The following is a 4,476-nucleotide window of genomic DNA, read 5'->3' on the forward strand; positions in this document are numbered from 1 at the left end:
TGTTACCCTTCAACCACCTTATTTACCTACCACCACACTTACGACTCTCACCACACTCGTCACCAATAAGACGCCATCGCCACCACCACCACCACCACAGCCACCCCACATAAACCACCACCGCCACAACCACCATGACGCCACAACCACCATCACAACCACCACAGCCACCCCACTACCACCACCACCACCGCCGCCACCACCACCACAACCGCCCTACCTAAACCACCACCAAAAACCATCGCCACAGCAACCCCACATAAACCACCACCGCAACACCACCTCCATAACCACCATGACGCCACCACCACCACAACCACCCCACTGTCACCACCATGCCACCACCACCACCACCACCACCACCACCTAAACCACCACCCGTACACCAAAACAAACCACAACCCACCACACTTCATTCATTTTTTTTTATGTAATCAAACAATTAGTTAAGTTTTAGGTAATCCCTTACATTTCCCCCTCTTACCCTTTCTAATTTCCTTTCTCTTTCTCTAACCAAACGCCCCTTTATAAGTTAAGAAGCTTAATTGCACATAGTATCAAACTTATGTGGTGATTTGCTGTATTTCCCAATTTTTCTTATATAAAACTCGTTTTATTGTTGTAAAAAAAAAAAAAAAAAAAAAAAACTCCCTCTTTTCTTGCATTTTATAAATAAGCAAAAGAGCCGCCTCAACTTTCTTCAATCAATAACTTTCTTCAATCAATGGCACTTCATTTTGCTTCACGGCAATTATTGACCCTTCTAAAATCCTGCAATACTCTTACATGTTTCCAACAAGTTCATGTTCCTATCATTCAAACAGGTCTCCATAACGATCTTTACCTAATTACAAACTTCCTTTCTTTATTTTTCGATAAATTTAATAATAATAATAATAATAATAATAATAATAATAATAATAATAATAATAATAACAAAATCTCATTTGATTACCCAACTTCTGTATTTAATGCTGTTGTTTATCGTCATGATATTCTTTGTAATGCGTATTTAAAGGGTTGTTTTGCTTATTCTTCTTTAAGTTGGTCGCTTTCGGTGTTGTCCGATTTTAGGGTTTCTGGGTTTTGTCCTGATACGTTTACGTTTCCGCTGTTGATTAAGCGTTGTTCTATGGAATTGAGTGGTTGTGTTGGGTTTGGGGTTCATGGGTTGTTGATAAAGTACGGCTTTGAGGATGATTTGTATGTCGGTTTGAGTTTGATTGACTTTTATGGGAAATTTAGGTTGCTTGATGATGTACAGAAGGTGTTTGATGAAATGCCTGTCACAAGGCATCATGTTATTCTTTGTAATGCGTTTTTAAAGGGTTGTTTTGCTTGTTCTTCTTTAAGTTGGTCGCTTTCGGTGTTGTCCCGTTTTAGGGTTTCTGGGTTTTGTCCTGATATGTTTACGTTTCCGCTGTTGATTAAGCGTTGTTCTATGGAATTGAGTGGTTGTGTTGGGTTTGGGGTTCATGGGTTGTTGATAAAGTACGGCTTTGAGGATGATTTGTATGTCGGTTTTAGTTTGATTGACTTTTATGGGAAATTTAGGTTGCTTAGTGATGCACAGAAGGTGTTTGATGAAATGCCTGTCACAAGGCATCATGATATTCTTTGTAATGCGTTTTTAAAGGGTTGTTTTGTTTATTCTTCGTTAAGTCGGTCGCTTTCGCTGTTGTCGGGTTTTAGGGTTTCTGGGTTTTGTCCTGATAGGTTTATGTTTCCGCTGTTGATTAAGCGTTGTTCTATGGAATTGAGTGGTTGTGTTGGGTTTGGGGTTCATGGGTTGTTGATAAAGTATGGCTTTGAGGATGATTTGTATGTCGGCTCGAGTTTGATTGACTTTTATGGGAAATTTAGGTTGCTAGGTGATGCAAAGAAGGTGTTTGATGAAATGCATGTCAGAAGTGTGGTGTCTTGGACTTCGTTGGTGGGGGCGTATGTGATTAATGGGGACTTGGGTAGTGCGAGGAGGGTGTTTGATGAGATGCCGAGTAGGAATCATGTGTCTTGGAATGTTATGATTAGTGGCTATGTGAAGAAAGGGGAGTTTGATGAGGCGAAGAGGTTGTTAGATGAGATGGCTCGTAAGGATGTGTGGTTGATGGGTATGCTAGTGTTATGACGTCTGCTCGGGTGTTGTTTAATCAGTGCTGCGAGGAAGAGTCTTACTTGTGGCCGGCTTTGATTTCTGGTTACTTGCAAAATGGACAGCCGGATGAGGCTGTGAAGTGTTTTAGGGAGATGCTAGAGAGTAACAGCAGGCCAGATGAGTTTACAATGGTGAAAGTAATGTCGGCTTGTGCACAATTGCAGAACTTGCATCTTGCTAGGGAGCTTGATTCGTTTGTTATGAATCGTAGCTCTTTTGATCATTTGTCAACCTCATGTTGTCGCAGCTTTGGTGGACATGAATGCTAAATGCGGTAATATGGAAAGAGTGATGGATCTGTTTAAAAATATGCCTAAGCGATAATCTCATATTGTTCAATGATCCAAGGTTGTTCTATTCATGGTCAAGGAACCAATGCGGTTCAATTATTTTACGACATGATTTCTGAAGGGATAGTCCCCGATAAAGTGTCCTTCACCGTCATGCTGACAGTGTGTAGTCGATCAAGACTTGTTGAAGAAGGTTGCCGCTTATTTGATATGATGGACAATTATTTAATTGTTCCCTCTATTGATCATTACTCTTGTATGGTTGATCTTCTACGTAGTTCTGGGTTCTGGCCATTAAAAAGCCGCCTATGATATACTCAAGTCAATGCCTGCTGGGTCTCACCCTGAAGCCCCGGAACGGGAGAGCACTTCTTGGGGCATGTAGATTGCATTGTAATCCTGTGTTGGCAGAGTTAGTGGCTAGACATTTCTCTGATAATTCCATCGTGAGACATTTCTCTGATAATTCCGAAGATCCTTGTCTGTTTTAGAAATTTCTGATTCATGGTGCTTTCTATTTTAGTTTGCTACGCATTTTGCCTTTGCATTTGTCGTTATCACTTACTTATCAGGTAACAAATGTAGTTTACTACGACTCATTCCAGAGTTGACGACACTATGACAGAAATCAGTGTGCTTGGGCTTGTAGTTTTATGAAATATTTCGAGTAATTTAACATGCATTTTTAAAACCAACTAGTACTCCGTATCAGGCAAGAGATAAGGATAACGTATAAGCATTCACTAAAAAAACCAGTTTTCCTCTACACTAAAACTTGGGAGAGACTCGATAAGCTTATTGAGAAACCGTCTCTTAGGAGACCTACTCCTCCGTTGAATCCAGACGTTCTTTCTGACCCTTCTCCGTTGAATCCAAACTTGGGAGAGACTCGATAAGCTTTAGTACACACGGTCCACACCCCGTGACTTTACCAACTAAGATAGCTTAGATAGATTGGTCATTGGTATCATTGTGAAGACACTTCTGAGACAGTTTTCCATTCTAATCTAGTCACAACAACAACAACAACAACAACAACATCAGAGCCTTAATCCCAAAATGATTTGGGGTCGGCTGACATGAATCATCCTTTCGAACCGTCCATGGGTGAACGCACACCTCAAAATGCGAATAAAAAAAGGGGGGATGAAAAAACAAAAAGGAAGAACGAAAATGTAATGGAAAGTCAAGGTAAACTTAGGGGTTTTAAAATCGAATTCCGTCTTTCTTTTATAAAAACTTCAAATTTAAATCGAGAGAAAAGATTAAAACGTTTTTTAAAAACCGAAATAGAGTTAAGGCTTCGGAATGAACCAGGTAAAATCTATAAGAAAGTGGTTGGTGAAAAAGTGTAATAAAGGAGAGAAAAATAAATAATTTAATTTTTAAATTAAATAAAAAACATTAAATCTGTCAAAAAAAAAATCAAATACTAAAAATCCACATGTATCCTTTCCCTCCATTGTGCCCTCTCCGTCACCATACTCTCCTCAAGCCCCAGAACTCTCATATCGTGCTCTATCACTCTCAACCATGTCTGTCTCGGTCTTCCTCTGCCTCTAGGGACCTTTTCTGTTCTCCAAGTCTCCAGCCTCCTAACTGGTGCGTCCATAGATCTCCTTTTCACATGGCCAAACCATCTTAGTCTGTTTTCCATCATCTTGTCCTTTATTGGCGCCACTTTTACCTTTTCCCTAATCACCTCATTCTTTAACCGATCTTGCCTTGTATGTCCGCACATCCACCTCAACATGCGCATCTCCGCCACACTCATCTTTTGAATGTGACAATGCTTCACGCCCAACAATGAGTCGAAAGTAAAGTAGAAAGCCTAATTGCCGTGCGATAAAATTTTCCCTTTAATCTTTGGGGCATATCTTTATCGCATAGAAACCCTGAAGCACTCTTCCATTTCAACCATCCCGCTTTAATTTTGTGAGCCACATCTCCGTCTAACTCCCTATCTTTTTGAATAATAGACCCTAGATATCTGAAGAAATCTGAACCCTCAACAACATTCCCATCGAAAAT

At 40.2% G+C, this 4,476-nt stretch overlaps 1 pseudogene; it reads left to right on the forward strand.

The window, feature by feature from the left end:
* Positions 1-659: 659 nt before the first annotated feature.
* On the forward strand, positions 660-2,967 carry LOC141622785 (putative pentatricopeptide repeat-containing protein At5g37570; annotated as a pseudogene).
* Positions 2,968-4,476: the final 1,509 nt, after the last annotated feature.

This window comes from Silene latifolia, chromosome X (assembly GCF_048544455.1).
Source record: "Silene latifolia isolate original U9 population chromosome X, ASM4854445v1, whole genome shotgun sequence".
In the NCBI taxonomy this organism is placed as follows: Eukaryota; Viridiplantae; Streptophyta; class Magnoliopsida; order Caryophyllales; family Caryophyllaceae; genus Silene; species Silene latifolia.